Source organism: Dipodomys merriami, unplaced genomic scaffold, assembly GCF_024711535.1.
Source record: "Dipodomys merriami isolate MVZ:Mamm:240054 unplaced genomic scaffold, mDipMer1.0.p SCAF_311, whole genome shotgun sequence".
In the NCBI taxonomy this organism is placed as follows: Eukaryota; Metazoa; Chordata; class Mammalia; order Rodentia; family Heteromyidae; genus Dipodomys; species Dipodomys merriami.
Genome location: NW_027204616.1, coordinates 922,501 through 939,451, shown reverse-complemented (window position 1 = coordinate 939,451; position 16,951 = coordinate 922,501).

Below are 16,951 nucleotides of genomic sequence, written 5' to 3'. Positions count from 1 at the left end.
AGTATTGGAGTTGCTGTTGACCATCTGCATCCACAGGACCTACAGCTCTTAAGGCAAAAACAGCTGCAATAAAAGGGGTGTTGATACCATGGCATCGTCGAGTAACCGGCCCCTCAGAAATTTTAAGGGCAGGTGCCGAGGGTTCTATAGCTCCCTCCTCCTCTTGATCATTCTCAGATTCTGCAAAAGGAACCTGGGAGTATGGGAGAGGAAACATTTCTTCCAAGTTATCACCCTGAAAAACCGGGAGGTACAATTTCTTTTCCTCTATCTTAGTTTCTTTATGTAAGTCTAGGAGGCCAGATGGAGTGGTGCCCATGTTTTCCAGTCCCATCAGTCTTATAGTCAAAAAAACAAACAAACAAACAATAAACAGTACAAACAAAACACATACAGGCCTGACAGTTATGAAAAAAAGCTTCACACAGCGGGGTTCCAATAACCCTCCCCACCCACACAGCGGGGATCCTCCCGCCCCACACGGTGTGGTTGCAAAGACCCCAGCTCCACACAGTAGGGTTACCCCGGCCCCACAAGAGGATCTGGGGCATCTCCCAGTTCCTCCAGGTTTGTAGAGCAAGCCTGTCCCCTTCGACAACCCTTTAGGTATCGGAGCGGCCATCCTCACAAGGGAAAACAAAAGCAAAACAGACAAATGACAGGACAAGACAAATTAACAAAGAAAGCACAGTTTTACCTTTGGAGTCTGAAGTCTCGGGGGTCTTTGCGGGTATCCTGGATGAGCCCCCACTAATGTTATGCCAAGTTCGCAGGACAACCACCAAGAAGACCACCAATAGTCAGACTCTACAGCTGTTTTATTTAAATGATGGGCTGCAGCTAAGGCCTTGACCTATGCTCTAACACAGAGAAGCCCAGGAGGAGAGCCCCAAGCTAAGGATTTGCAGGTCTTATAAGGGCACACAACCAGGTGGTTTAGCACTACGTGTTGCTCTACTCTGAAACAAGCAACAAATGTTCACTGCCTCACATATTCTAACCTTTGAGGTATCACATTGAATTTGTAGATAGCCTTGGGAAGTATTGCCATTTTTAAGATGATGATCGTTCTACACCAGGAGAATGGGGGTTTTTGCCACTTTCTAAGTTCTGTTTTGATTTCCTATTTTAAGTTTTTAAAGTTTTCCTCATAGAGGTCCTTCAATTCTTTGGTTAATTCCTAGGTATTTTATTTTTTGTGGGGCTATTACAAATGGGGTTGCTTTCCGAATTTCAGGCACACTTCTCTCATTGTTGGCATACAGAAAAGCCATTGATTTTGGGGGGTCTAATTTTATACCCTGATACTTTGACAAAGCTTTGAATCAGCTGGAGAAATTTGGGAGTGGACTCTATGTGATTCTTTAAATAGAAGATAATGTCATCTGCAAAGAGAGAGAGTTTTACTTCTTCTTTCCCTATTTGGATCCCCTTTATGTTTGCATCTTGTCTTATTGTTGTACCTAAGCATTCTAATACCAGATTGAACAGCAGGGGAGAGAGTGGACATCCTTGTCTCATTTGTGAGTAAAGAGGAAATGGCTGTAGTTTTTCACAATTAAGTATAATGCTGGCTGTAGGTTTGTCAGCCTTTATTTTATTGAGGACTGTTCCATGGATTCCTAATTTTTCCAGAACCTTCACCATAAAGGGGTGTTGGATCTTGTCAAATGCTTGTTCTGCATCTATCGAGATAACCATGTAGTTCTCATCCTTGCTCCTGTTGATGTGATGAATAATATTAACTGATTTGCATATATTGAAACAGTTTTGCATCCCTGAAATGAATCCTGTTTGATCAGGATGTATGATTTTTTGGATAAATTGTTGAAGTCGATTGGCCAAAATTTTGCTGAGAAGTTTTACATCAATGTTCACCAAAGAAATAGGTCTATAGTACTCTTTCTTTGATGAGTCCCTGCCTGGTTTTGAGATGAGGGTCATGATGGCTTCATAGAATAAGTTCAGTAGTGAAATTTCTCTTTCAATTTCATTGAAGAGTTGGAGGAGTATTGGTGTGAGCTCTGCTTTGAAGGCCTTGTAGAATTCTGTTGTAAAGGCAACTGATCCTAGGCTTTTCTTCGATGGGAAGTGTCTTATTGCTATTTCTATTTCAATGCTTGATATGGTTCTGTTCAGATGATTAAACTTATCTTGGTTTAGTCCCAGCATGCAAATATTTGCTAGGAAAAGGTTCATTTCTGCCAATTTCTCAAACTTATTAGCATAAAGTTTTGAGAAGAATTCCCATGATGTTTTCATTCCCATCTCTGAGTTTATTTGTTTGGGTGTGTTCTCTTCTTTTTCTGATAAGATTTGCTAAGGATCTGTCCATTTCTTTCGAAGAACAAACTCTGTTTTGTTGATACTTCCTATGTTTTTTTTTTGAATTCTAATACATTTAATTCTGATTTAATTTTAATTATTTCTTTCCATCTACTGGATTGGGGTTTATCTTGCTGCTTTTTATAAAGGAGTCTCAGATGTCTCATTAAATTGTTGGTTTCAGATCTCTCCAATTTGTTGATGTAGGAGCTCAGAGCTATATACTTGCCCATGAGTACTGCTTTTGCTGTGTCCCAGAGGAGCTGGTATTTTTTTTTGTTCATTTTTGTTGAATATCATGAACATTTGAATTTCCTTTCTAATCTCTTCCATGACCCACTGGTGCTTCAAGAGTGTGTTGTTCAGCCTCCATATGTTACAGGATTTTCTTTGGTGGCTTTTGGTGTTGAGTATTAATTTTCTTCCCTTTTGGTCTGAGAGAATGAGAAGTAAAACTTCAATGTTTCTGAATTTGGACAAGTTTGTTTTGTGTCCTAAAATGTGGTCTATTTTGGAAAATGTTCCATGTGCTGCTGAGAAAAAACGTTTATTCTGATGCTGCTGGGTGAAATATTCAGTAGATGTCTGTTAAATATAGTTGATCTATGCAGTTGTTTAGATCTGTGGTTTTTCTGTTGAGTTTTGGTCGAGTTGATCTATCTAGTGCGGAAAGTAGTGTGTTAAAGTACCCAACAATTAATGCCTTTGGATCTATGTGGGATTTGAGGGAAAGTAGTGTTTCGTGGATAAATTTGGGTTCTCTGTTGTTTGGTGAATAGATATCTGGAATTGTAATATCCTCCTGAAGGAGAGATCCTTTAATCAGTATGTAGCGACCTTCTTTAACTCTTCTCACAAATTTTAATTTGAAGTCTATTTTATCTGATATTAGGATTGCAACTCCTGCCTGTTTATTGTGGCCGTTTGCTTGGTAGGTTTTGTTCCAGACTTTCAAACTGAAAATATGTTTGTGTTTATGGGCAAGATGTGACTCCTGAAGGCACCTGATTGAAAGATCATGCTTTTTAGTCCAACGAGACAGTCTCTGTCACTTAATTGGAGAGTTAAGACCGTTAATGTTGAGAGACAGGTGTTTGGGAGTTCCTGCCGTTTTATCCACCTTCTTGGGGGCTGGGAAAACTGGGTTCTTCCTATGGTTCTTGGATTCTCAGTTTGGGTGCAGTTTCTTGGCCTTTATTATGTTCTTGTTGGTTTTCTATGTGTAGGACATCTTTAAGAATCTTTTGTAGGGCTGGTTGAGATACCTGTACTTGTCATTTTTCTTGTGTTTTTCTGGATTGCCCTGCCCATTTGCGATGAAAGTAAACCAGTTTTGTCCTAGCACACTATTTTAAGGCAAACATCAACCAAAGTGTGTAATTGCACAGTCAATAGTCTGCAGATACAATCTAGTTAAACAGATATACCTATTCAACATCAGACAAGTATGTATTAATGGGCTATGAACCACAAAGAAGAAATTGGCAAACAGAAATTATTAGGTTTAGGGAGAGATGTGGATAAAAATAGAATAGAGGGATGTGGAAAGGCAGAGGGTGAGTTAACTAAATCTTAATCTCAAAGTGGGAAAAAGGTTGGATAGAATGACAACAGAGGAAGAGGAAAAAAAGAAGAGAAAGCGAAGAGACAAGAAAAAATACAAAAACAAATATTAAAAATTAAGAATTGCAACACTTAAGAAGTATACAAATTTGAAAACAATATCCAGAGATGAATGTGGATAGAATAAGAGCAGGGGAGGGATAGAAAGGAGCTGTGACGAACTTAAAAATAAAAATGCTTAAAATATAAAAAGAGGTAGTAGTGCTATTAAGAAATTTATGTCTAGGCAGTTTTCAATTGAGTAATAAATTTCTGGACTAAGTGTGTACAAAATGGGGCTAAGATCTAATAATCAACTACGGGTACATCTGAAGATGAGCAAAACAGGAATTAAGTCTTGCAAAGAATAATGAAAGAAAAAAAGTGAAAAGAATGAGAAGGAAAGAAAAAAAGGATCAAATGATCAGTAAAGCTAAACAAAAAAAAAATTAAAGAAAAAAAAGTACACACACATATACCCCTAAAATAGAAATTATAAGAGGAAGAAAAAAGTTAACAGAAAACAAAAAAATTATAGTTAAAATTAAAATTAAAAAAAACTTGTAGAAAAGTAATTTTTTAATAAAAGGTACAAAAAAGAGTTCTTTAAATTTCTTCTGAGGATGGGACGATCCAGGATCTCCCTTGTGTCTGTAACCAGTCTCTTGTTGGAGTCTCTAGTCTGCTTGAGGTGTTTGATATTACTGTACCTTGGATGGATTCTTAAGTCAGTTTGATCAGGCAGAAAAATGCTTTGATTTATCAAGGATTTTGTGATCCTCCTTCCAGGCTACTTCAATGGGAGAGAGATCTGCTTTGAGTATCATAAAAGAGGGACATGGCTGTTTCCTCCAGTTTGGATATGCTGTGATGAGTCTAGGTTCTGGGTACAGTTGAAGCCTTTCAGCAGTGTCATCCTTGAAAAGCTAGCTTCTGAGAAACTCACATAGCCCAGCCTGGAGCCATTCTCAGAGTTTATTTTTACTGAATTTCAATTGATTGTCAAGGCTGCTGTAGGAAGGGGCAGCCTCTGGCTCTGTTTACCCAGTGAAGAAAGCCACTCCTGGGGCTGGCGGCCCAAGCTGGTTGACTTTTCCCTGGGGGGAGCTGAGCCTGGAAGGTCAGGTTAGGTTCCTGTGACCTGCTAAATGACTCTTGTTTTTGTTTTTGTTTTTTTCCAAGGCCTGATTTGGAGTTAGCTGCTCAGCCAGTCCTTTGTCAGTATCAAAGATGGAGATTTCCAGTAGAGGGAGGGAGGGGTGGCCTTCCCTCCTCTTCTCCCTGAGAAGAAGTGAGGATGTCAGGCTTCTACTCATGCTGGAGTCTTGGTTCCTGGGTCGTCTCTGGTCTGTGAACTGCAGGATGAAGATGTGTGCTCCTTGTCATTTCTTGCTGGTGTTGAGTAGAATCTGCTTGCCCACCACATCTGGCACCTTTGTACCTGACTATCTGTGTTGCAGGTATCGTGGCTACGGCTGCCACCACCGCCACAGCCGCGGCTACAGGCAAGTACTCAGATCTGTCTCCTTGCCTCAATTTTCTCTCTCTGGCCTAACTCTCTATACCGTGATGGCACACTTGTTTGATTCTCTGGCATAGGACTGTTCACTGGAACATTAAAACTGCTTTGTATGTAGAGCTTGTTTAGCCTCCAGCTGCTCCTTTGCCATCTTCATGGAACTCATCAGAAAATAACATTTAAAGGCAAGCCCAAGCAGCAAAGTACATGGGACATTTTTTTCTGTGCGTGACGAGTGGAATTTGTTCTACTTTACTCAAGGCTAGTGTTCTATTACTCTCAGCTCATTAGTGGGATCACTACCAGCTAATTGGTGGTAAAGAGTTTCATGGAATTTCCTGTGTAGACTGACTTCAAACTGTGATCCTCAGATTTCAGCTTACTGATTCATTCTGTGATTTTCATGAGACTCTTATCTCCAATGAACCACCAAAAAGAAGAAGAAGAAAAAAAAAAACCACCTGGAGGTTGAGCTGTAGCTCCAATGGCGGAAATGAGACAATGATTTCTGGGACAGCACCCACACCTTGCGATCAAGCTCCAGAACCAGCACACATAAGAATAAAATAAATAAATGAGAACAAAAATAGAAGAAGAAAAGGGAGAGCCAATTTCAGAGTTGAAAATGAGCAATACTGAGGTAGCTTACACTTGTTATTGTACTTACTCAAGGGTCTCACATCTGAGAATCAATGTTCAAAGCCAGCCAAGGAATGGGAGTGCATGGACTCAACTCTATTAGCCAACTACAGTTTTTTTTAAAGCTCCAAATTGTGCTGTGGCTCACTTATTAGAGGGCTAGTATTAAAAGTGTACTGGGTTGGTACTGGGAAGGTGATTCAAGGGGGGAGTGCTTGGCATGCATGCATGAGGCCCTGGGTTCAATTCCTCACCAACACATAAGCAGTAAAAGCAAGAAGTGGCACTGTAGACACATGGTAGGGCTCTAGCTTCAAGCTGAAGAGCTGAGGGAAAGCACCCAGGCCCAGAGTTCAGGCCCCTCGACCAGCAAAAAAAAAAAAAAAAGGATCTGGGACAATACCTAGGCTCTGATTTATAGCTACAAGCCCAGCATACATACGGAAATAAAAAGTAGAAAATAAAGAAATGTGTAAGAAAATCCAATTAAATTTTCAAAATGAGTCATGAGTTTTTGGATTTTTAGTGTAATCCTAAATACTAAGATACATACAGTGTTATGGTCTCTTATCACCAAGTCACCAGCAAAACAAACAAATATGAAAACAGAAGTGAAGCTGTAATTGGAATTGTAAATCACCAGCCTTGAATGAGAAAGCTATGAAACAGTGTCCTGGCCCAGAGATCCAGCCTCAGGGTCACAAAAATGTTAATAAGAAGAGAACCTGGGGCTGGTGACTTATGCCTGTAATTCTAGAACTTCAGGAAGCAGAAATATGGGTATCCACTGTAAAGGCCAACTCAAGCAGGAAAGTCCAGAAGACAGTTGTTTGTTGGCCATGCTGGTGCTACAACTGTAGTACTCCACAATTTTGGCAGTAATGGGATGTAAGGATCTTAGACTTTCCTGCTCAGCCTGGCTTTGAACCATGATGGTCAGATTTTAGCCTCCTGAAACAGGCCATGCCTTGCATGAGTTCTGGCTCCAGCACCAGCGCACTCACAAAAAATGAAATGAATACATGCAAAGAAGACGTGAAGATAAGAAGAACCAATAACTATGGGCTGCAATGAGCCAATCAGCCCATCACTGGTGGCTCATGACTCAAATTCTTGTTACTCAGGAGAGTAAAATCTGGATAATATTTAAGGGCCAGACCAAGTAGGAAAGTCCCAACGACTTGTGTGTGTATGTCTGTGTGTGAGTCCTGTTGCTTGAACTTGTACTGTTTTGCTCAAAGCTCTACTAATCTCAGCTTTTTAGTGGTTATAATTGGAGATATCATGTACTTTCCTGCCCAGGCTGGCACCAACTTTCATTCTCAGATTTCAGCCTAATAAATCTGGTCTGGCTCTACATTATATTCATTTCTAATTAAACACCAAAACAGAAAAAAATCCTGGAGTTTAGCTGTGGTTCAACAGGCAGGACTGGGAAAAAATTTCTGGAACAGCACCCAGACCCTGAGTTCAAGCTGGAGAAGAAACAGAAGAAATAAAAAGAGGATAGAAGTACAAAAGGAAGAGTCAGTGACAGAGGTTGAAATGAATCAAACATTGGTTCCTCACACATGTTATACAAGGTACTCAGGAGAATTAAATCTAAGATTCACGGTTTATGACTGGCCCAGGCAGGAGAGTCCATGAGACTTATATGTCTAATTTGCCAGCAAAAATAAGCTACAATTTGTACTTTGGCTCATTCGGTTGAGTGCTAGTCTCAAATAGAAAGTTTGGGTCAGCACCTAAGCTCTGAGTTGAAGTCCTAGACATGCATTGCAAAACAAACAAACCAAAAAAAGAAAAACCCACTCATTTAAAAATGAAGGGATAAAGAGAAAACTAAGATTTAAAAATGAGCCATGGATTTGGTTCCCGTGTGTATTCCTATCCATTCTAGGTTCAAAGCTAGACTGGGCAGGAAAGTACATGAAACTGTTAACCCCATCTACCCAACCAAAAGCTGGATGTGCCGATATGATTGTAGATACAAACTACTGTGTTTGGTGCAAAAGCTAATTTAAAAAACTGCTGACCCAGAGTTCAATTCTTAGTGCTAAAAATTGTAGGAGAAGAGAAGAAAGGCCAATTGTAAATTTAAATATAAGCCTGGTGCTTATTGATCATGGCTGTAGTTGATCCATGGGTGCAGAAATATTGAGATCAAGTTTCCAGCCAACCCAAAAAGCAAAGTCCAGGGGACTTTGTGTGTTTATGTGTGAAAGTTTGTGTGTGTGTGTGTGTGTGTGTGTGTGTGTGTGTGTGTGTGTGTGTGTGTGTGTGTGTGTTTCTGTGTATGTGTGTGTTTCTGTAGTATCTTTTGCTTAGTGCCCTAGCATTCCCAGCTTTTGGGTGTTGACTTGGAGATAAGAGTGTCATGGACTTTCCTGCCCAGGCTGGCTTTGAAACATGATCCTCAGATTTCAGTCACCTGATTGAGCTGGACGTTGAGCTATGGCTCAAATTGCAGAACTGGGCAAATGTTTTCTGGGACTGCACCCAGACCCTCAGTTCAAGCCCCAGGACATGCATAGAAGAAATGAGTAGAAGTAACCAAGGAAGAGCAAGTGACAAAGCCTTAAATGAATCATGCATCGGTGGCTCATACATGTTTTACTAGCTATTCAAGAGCCTGAAATCTGAGGACGATGGTTCATGGCCAGCCCAGGCAGGAGAGTCCATGACTCATGTCTGTAATTAAATAACACCCACCCAAAAAGTGCCAAAAATTTATACTGTTTCTCATGTAATAGAGGATATGCTTGAATAAAAACTTCTAGGACAGAATATGAGCCCCAATTTGTAGAACCAGGAACAGCAGCACATGCAAAAAATAAAAAGTAAACAAAGAAGTTAGTGGCAAGCACATATTAATGTTTTAAAATGACACAAGGGTTGTTGGTCCTGTGTATAATCCTAACTACACAAGAATTCGACATCTGAGGATTGTGGTATCAAGTCAGCCTGGGTAGGAACGTGCTTGAAATGGTTATCCCAGATATCTAGCACAAAGCCCTGAGCCGGACCTGATGTGGTAAAGCAACAGCCTTCAGTTAAAATCTAAGAAACAGTCCCGAGAGGCAGAGGTCAAGCTGCAGGGCAACTAAATATTACAAATAACAAACAATCAATGCAAAGGAGAGTGGAAGAAGAGAGACTGAAATCTGAGGATCAACAATTCAAAGTTAATGCATGCAAGAAAATCCATGAGACATTTTGTGTATGTGTGCATCTGTGTGCCATCTTGCAGCTTGTATGTGAGCCTCCTTGAACTTGTGCTATTTTGCACAAGGACAGAGCTCTACCACTCCAAGATTTTCAGTGGTTAATTGGAGGTCACGGTCTCATGAACTTTCCTTCTCAGCCTGGCTTGATTCATGCTAGGCTTTCCTCAGACTCTTATCTCCAATTAATTGTCAAAAAGCAAAAAAAAAAAAAAAAAAAAAAAAAGCCTGGGAATTAAGTTATGGCTCAATTGGCAGAATTGGGCAATCAGTTTCTGGGACAGCAACCAGGCCATGAGTTCAAGCTCAGGACAATCACAGAAGAATTAAAGAAAAAGAGGCTAGAAGTGCAGAAGGAAGATCCAATGACAGAGGTTTAAATAAATCAAGCATTGGTAGCTCACCAATGTTCTATCGGCTACTCAGGAGGATGAAATCTGAGGATCACCATTGAAGGCCAGCTCAGGTAGGAGAATCGATGAGACCCTTATGTCTCATTTGTCACCAAAAATATGACACTAGCTGTGCTCTGGTTCATGTGGTATATTCCTAGTCTTAAACAGAAAGCTCTTTTACAGCACACAGGCCCTGGTGCTGAGGTCCCAGCACAAAAATATACAAAAACAAAGAAAAAAGAGCACAAATTATGAAAGATGAGAGAAAGAGAAAATTATCATTTCAAAATGAGTCATGGGTTGCTGGTTTATTTGTGCATACTGAGGAAGTTGAAATATGAGGATCACAACTCAAAGCCAGCCTGGCTAGGAAAGTGATTGAAATTCTTATCTTCAACTACCAAGCAAAAGCTGGAAATGAAGGTGTGATAGTAGTTGTAAAGTACTGAAATTTGGTGAAGCCCTGGAAGTAGTTTCCTGGTCCAGAATTCAGCCCAAAGTCGACCAAAAACAAAACTGAAAGAAGAGAAGAAATGACCATTTGAGATTTAAAAAATAAGCCTGGCGCTGGTGGTTCATGTTTATAATTTTAGCTCTCAGGTGGCTGAAGTTTGAAGATAGTATTTAAAGGCCAGTCCAAACAGGAAAGGCCATGAGTTTTTTTTTTTTCTGTGTGTGCTTGAATTTGTGTAGGAGCTCTACCACTCTCAGAATCTTGGTAGTTGATAAAAAGAATATCATGAACTTTCCTGCTCAGGTTGACTTCAAACTATGATACTCACATTTCAGCCTCCCAAGTCTTGCTGGGCTTTACATGAGACTCTTATCTCCAAAAGGAAGAAAAATTAAACCTGGCGATTGAGCTGTGGCTTCAATCGCAGAAATGAGAAAATAATTTCTGAAAAAGCACCCAGACCTTGATATTAACTTCAGGGCTAACATACATACAAAGAATAAAATAAATAAATGTGGAGGAGGGTGGGAGAAGAAAGAGCCAATTTCAGAGTTTAAAATGAGTTAGGCGTAGGTGGCACACACCTGTGATAGTAGCTACTCAGGAGGCTCAAATCTGAGGATCACAGTTGAAAGCCAGCCCAGATAGGAGAATTCATATACTCAACTCTAAGTAGCTACTTAAAACCAAATAACATAAAAAACAATAGCCACCCTTGTGCGGTGGCTCATGTTTTCATTGCTAGTCTTGAGTAAACACCTCAGGGATAGCACCTGGGCTAATTTATAGACCCAGGAGCAGCATATTAAAGGAAATAAAAATGCAAATAAAAAATGTAAGAATGGCAGGAAATATGGATTAGTGCTAGAGTGCTTGCCTAGCATGTTTGAATTCCTGGGTCTGTTTCCTCAGTACCTCATAAATAGAAAAGCCTGAAAGTGGCACTATGGCTCAATAAATAGAGTCCTCACCTTCAGTAAAAGAAGCACAGGAACAGTGCCCAAGCCCTGATTTCAAGCCTCAAGGCTAGGGAAACAAAGAAAAAAAGGTGTGAGAAAATTCAATTAAAGTTTAAAAATTATCCATGAATATTTGTTTGATATGTTTAGTCTTAGTGATTCAGAAAGCTGAAATCTAAAGGTTGTTGTTCGTAGCCAACCTGGGCAGGGAAGTGCCTAAGTATACAACTAATCAGCAAAAAAAAATCCAGAAATGAGGATGTGCTTGTAGTTGGAAAGCACCAGCCTTGAGGAAAAACCTATGAAATAGTGCCCTGGCTCAGAGATCCAGCCTCAGGATTACAATAAGCGAATTAAGTGATTGGAATTAGAGAACCTTGGACTGTTGGCTCATGTAATTCTAGAAATGCAGGAGACTGAAATATAAGAGCCAGTGTAAAGGCAAACCCAGTCAAGAAATTCCAGGAGACTGTTTTCTGTGTGGTGGCCACACTGGAGGTAGGATTTTGTTGATTGAATGGAAATGAGTTTCATGGACTTTCTTGCTCAGGCTGCTTTCAAACTATGGTGGACAGATTTGAGCCTCGTGTATCAAGCCAGGCCCATTATGAGTTCAAGCTCCAGGACCAACAAACACAAAAATAATTAAATAAATGAAAAGAAGGGTAGAAGAAGAGAAAAAAGAGGCAGTACCAGAGGTTTCAATGAACCAATCATTGGTGGCTCATATCTGTGATTCTAGCTACTCAGGCTGAAATTTGAGGATATTGTTTAAAGCTCAGCTCAGTTATATGAGTACATAAGATCTCTCTCTCTGTAACTGTCTCTCTTTGTCTCCCTCTGTCTCTCTCTCTCTGTGCCAATCCTGGTGTTTGAACTTGTACTATTTTCTTCAAAGGCCTACTTACTTTCAGATTTTTAGTGGTTAATTGAAGAAAAGAGTGTTAAGGACTTTCCTCAATTTTCAGTTTCCTGAATCTAGCTTAGCTCTACATGAGTCTCTTATCTCCAATTAACTTCCCCCAAAAAGCCAAATGTTATGGTTATTCCCATATATGCACTGAGACAGCATCTGAGCTGCAAATTTTACTCATAGGACAAGCAAAAATGAAGACAATAAGAAAAGAAGGTGGAAGCACGCACATATGAAAGTTTTAAAATGACACAAATGTTGCTGGCCATGTGTGTAATCCTTACTATACAAGAGGCTGACTTCTAAGGATTGCAGTGTCAAATCAGCCTGGGCAGGAATATGCTTGAGACTCATCTTCAGCCACACAGCACAAAACCTTGAGCTATAGCTGAGGTTGTAAAAGCACCAGCCTTGAGTGGAAATGGTAAGATACAGGCCCCAGAGTCAGAGGTCAAGCCAGAGGACCAATAAAATTTTCAAAGAAGAGAAGATGAAGAGGAGCTGAAATCTGAGGATAATGGTTCAAAAATAGCCCATGCAACGAAGTCCATGAGCCTTTCTCTGTGTGCTGTCCTATGGCTTGAACTTGTGCTATTTTGTACAATGATAAAGCTCCACCACTCCCAGCTTTTCATTGATTAATTAGAGCTTAGAGTCTCATGGACTTTCCTGCCCTGGATGGCTTTGAACCATGATCCTCAGATTTCAAAAAACTGATTCATGCTGGCCTTTGCATAAGACTCATCTCCTATTAGCTACCAAGAATTAAAAAAGAAAACGAGTTGAGCTGTGACTCAAGTGGCAAACTGGGCAATCAATTTCTAGGACAGCACTCAGGGCCTTATTTCAAGCACCAAGACAAAACAAGTATAGCCACAAGTTATATTTTGGCTCATGTGGTAAGCCACTAGTCTTGCAGAAAAAGCTCGGTATTGTATCCATCCCTGATTTGTAGCCCCAGGACTAGCACTTCCTCCTGAGGGGACAAGTTCCAGGGTGGCTTTGAGCCACCACCCTCACAATTCACCTTCCTGAGTAGTTAGGATTATAGGCCTGAGCCATCGGTAGGTACTTAGCACATCTCTTACATTTGGAGGAAGTATATTTGTTAGAAAGGTGGGTTTTAGATATGTCCTTGTAACACTTTAAATTTTTTGTCCTTACTGTCTAATAGTGAATCTAGTTTCTGATGAGAAATTTGTCTTAATATCATTGAAGATGATTTGTTTGTGATGAGTTGTGTCTTTGTACTTTGGGATGTTTTCTGTTTTTGTTTAATTAGAATGTGTCAATTCGTACCTGTGTAATTATGTTAATTGACTTTTTTGATCTGATAGATTCCTGCATAGAAGGGTTCATGCTTTCAATCAAAATTGGGAAGGTATTGGTTTTTATTCCTTCAAATCTCTGTATACATATATGCATTATGCATGATATATTCACATTGTATATGTGAATATATATATATATGCCTACATGTTTATATTATATATACATTTATATACATATATAGTTTCACATAGCTCCCACTTTTGTGATTGTTTATGGTAGGAAGTTTAGATTGATCTTAGCTACTTCATCAGAGTTAGAGTTTGAAGTTCTCCTCTTTATTTCTTGATAAAAATATGCATTACTCAGCAAGGATATTGAAATAAGTATAAAGCACACATAGCTTCTCTCTCTCTCTTTCTGTCTCTCTCTGTCTCTGTCTCTGTCTCTCTCTCTGTCTGTCTGTCTGTCTGTCTGTCTGTCTGTCTGTCTCTCTCTCTCTCTCTCTCTCTCTCTCTCTCTCTCTCTCTCTCTCTCTCTCTCTCTCTCTCTCTCTCTCTCTCTCTTCTATCTCTCTCTCATTTCCTGCCTCAGTCAGGTCTCTGATCACAGGGACATTGCTTGTTGGGTTCTTCTAGTGTGCTGTGATCTTCTGCAGTGTCATATTGTGCTTCAAAGGCCACCAAGCTTGCACCAGTAAGAGGAGCTTCTCAAAGGCAGCCTGCATGTGTGCACCTTCCTGCTTCTGTCTTGATGTCAGAGCCCCACAGCTACATGGGGTGGCCTTAGCAGATGCCCCTGTGCCAGGACTACTGACTGGTGACTGTGCCAGCACAAGCACAGCCTCTTTTTATTACACATCAGAGGTCTGCGTTGGAACCTGGGGGTATTACCTGGTTGGTGGCTATGCTTGGAGCAAGGCTGAGGGCTGCAGAAGCCTCACTGTGGCCTGACTTCTGGGGCACAACAAATGCCAAGGGTTTCTCTGGGCTCTTTTCAGAACACATGGGCAGATTCAGGAGCAGAATCTGAGATCAGGGGGGCCCCTAAACACAGGGTGGGCAATGGAGCTGGGTGGGGCAGGGCTCTCCAGGTTGGCAGGGGGCAGATGATGAGCTTATATTAGTAGACTGCTGGCTCCAAAAAAAACTAGACTTGCTTGCTATCCAGAAATATCCCTCTAAATCTGGTTGCACCAGAGAGTTCCATGCTGGTGGGAGGAAACTGCTGAAGACTGCAGTAGATGGACCAGGAGTACTTGGTGCTCTTTGTGGGCAATTCAATGCTGGTCTGGCAGGGGGAATCTGAAGTTTCCATAATATTGCAGATCCAGGGAAGCAAGAGCCCAAGCAGACATGAGGCTTGGCCAGCTGCACACTGGGCACGCTGGTAGGTGAATCCTTGCTGCATGGCTTTGCAGAGTCCCCTGGCCCACCTGCCAGCACAAGAACCTGCCTAGCATCTCCTCAACCATAGAACTTGGAGACAGCAGCTCTCACAAAATGGACATGCAGTGTCCATCTGGCTAGACGCTGCTGTGTTCAGTGCAAGTATGGGAGGAGTGGTAGGCCTGCTGGTGGAGGGAGCAGATGCCCTTTCCAAGGCATCTGGGGGAAGAGGAGCCCCTGGATATGGGCTCATGGTAAGGCTAGTCTGTCCTGTCCAAAGACAACACCTCCAGCTTGTATGACTGTTTGGTTGGGTGAGGGAGTCACCCTTTGGGGGCAGTGATATTAGGAGATAGTGTTGGTGAGATTATCCCAAAATTAAACCAACTTTTGAGCAAGCAAAAGAGTAAGTCTTGTTGAACTGCCCATGGCAGGTGGAGTTGAGGTCATGGCTGCTTCTGTCTTGAATGACCCCGAGGCTTTGTCACCAAAAGACATGTGACTGGATGCTGGCATGGAGTCCGATGGTTTTAGGAAATTTATCAGAGAGCCCCACTTGGCTTGTAAGTCACTCAATAGGGCTAACACTGGGTGCAGAGTTTGGGCTTTAGAGCTAGGCATCACAAATTGATCTTTTTTTAATTTTAGTTTTTTTATTGTGAAAATAGTGTACAGAGGGGTTACAATTACATGGGCAAGATAGTGAGTACATTTCTAATCAAGCATTGTAGCCTCCTCCTTTGTTTACCCTTCCCATCCCTTCCCATCCTCCCTCCCCCTCCACCAACCCTCCCCCCCCAAGTTGTAAAGATCATTTTCGACATGACAACTTGTACTTCTCATGGTTGAAATAGGTCCAACTGTATCCTTATATAAACGACTTGTTTTTGATCTTTTTGAAGGGCTGCGGACACCATCTGGAAGCTGTTGGACATTTAGGAAGTGTGAGTACATCATGAGATAAGTGTGGGACTCTGAGCTTCATCCATTGTTTGCAATAGGGCTGAGCCCTTCAACCCATATTGTCCTGGGGCCCTCAGGGTGTGGGCTGGTTTCTGGCAGTGAGAAAAGTTTAATTTGTCCTCTATTCTCTGAGCCTCACTAGGAAGTTGTATTATTGGCAGGGATGATTCTGTCATTGGGAGGTCTGTGTGTTCTCTGAGTAAGGGAATCTACAGATCTCAGAGCACATCAAGACTTTCTCTCTGAATATTTAGTTTCTGTAAAAGACTGGTCTCTGAAAGGCCTAAGTGTTTAAGGTTTCAGATACTTTATAGGTTTCCAGACATATCCAGGGCTTGTTCTTTTTTATCTTTCAATGATAGCTTTAATTTCCTCCTTTAGTCATGGTCTATTGACCCCTTTTACTCTGGCATAAATGAGGGAAGACAGGCAGGGCTGTTGTGTTGCTAAGAAAAGCAGACAGGGCTGCCTTGTTGCTGAGAAAAAGCAGGCAGGCCTGTCTTGTTACATAGTTTCATTTTATTACCTGATGTTGGTAAATAAAACCTCCAGATTGGACTTCAGGAGCTGCCCATGATCATTGTTCCATTCCTTTCCCCTGCTCTTACCATATTGCCTTTCTATTTAAATTCATTTTTACTTTTAATTTTTGTCAGAAACAAAGAGGCAATTAAAAATCTATATGTAATGTTAATTTTTATTCTTGAATTACTAAAATACATGAAGAACATGTCAATTAAAGCAGCATAAAATGACAGATGGCGTGAGCTTGATGACTGTCCCTCTACTCTGTCTCTCTTGCTCTACATTGGGTGACCACTGCTACTAAATAGTAATGTATCCCTGCATCTAAACTAAATGTGCACAAAGAACAGGCTATTAAAAAGAGACTTGCACACAGCTATCCAAGTCCCTCAAACTTCTATCTTAGTAGGAGGCCAAATTTCCATTCACACCATGTAGATTCAAACATCTACACTCAGGGTCACAGACCTGAACCAAGTCTGTGGTGGAACCAGGACTGAAGGAGAAGGGAGGACTAAGGGAGAAGTCTGAAATAGCTAAAAATCTGCCCTTTGCCTTTGCCACTAAGTCACAGTATCAGATATGAGGACCAAGGAGTTACACAGGCCTGTTAGTGGTTACTAGACTGGGTTTTAAATTTTGTAATTCCAAGTTTCTTTTCAGATCAAATATTGGGCCTGCACAACAGCAGCCCATGAGGAAGTGATGTCCAGAACTTGTGCGAGTGTCTCAGACTATTTGAATTTGTTTTTACGGAATTGTCTTTTTGCATACAA